We start from the raw sequence: 327 nt of genomic DNA, 5'->3' as shown, positions 1-327 counted from the left end.
CTACAACCCGACCGCGGCCTTCCCCCCCCCGCCTTCGGAGCTGCTTTAAAGAATAGCCACTCGCTCACCGATCTCATAGCCGTTACTCCATGGAGCTGGAAAAGCTGGAAAAGGGGTGTTTTTTAAAAACCCTTACATCTGAAAATTAAATGTCGCGACGCAAGCTTTCTCATCTGACCGGGTAATAAGAAAAAATGAAACATTTAAACCCACGAGGCGAATTTTTTTAAACTTCTTGCCTGAGAGCAGGAAGGCACTGTTTACAGCTCGCAGGTCTCCGGCCCGTCCCAGCACGGCGGAGGGGAAGGGCGCGCTAACCCGACAGCG

Source organism: Egretta garzetta, unplaced genomic scaffold (genome assembly GCF_000687185.1).
Source record: "Egretta garzetta isolate BGI_Z169 unplaced genomic scaffold, ASM68718v1 scaffold439, whole genome shotgun sequence".
Lineage (NCBI taxonomy): Eukaryota > Metazoa > Chordata > Aves > Pelecaniformes > Ardeidae > Egretta > Egretta garzetta.
The sequence above is the reverse complement of the archived record's forward strand: the minus strand, read 5'-3'. Positions refer to the sequence as shown.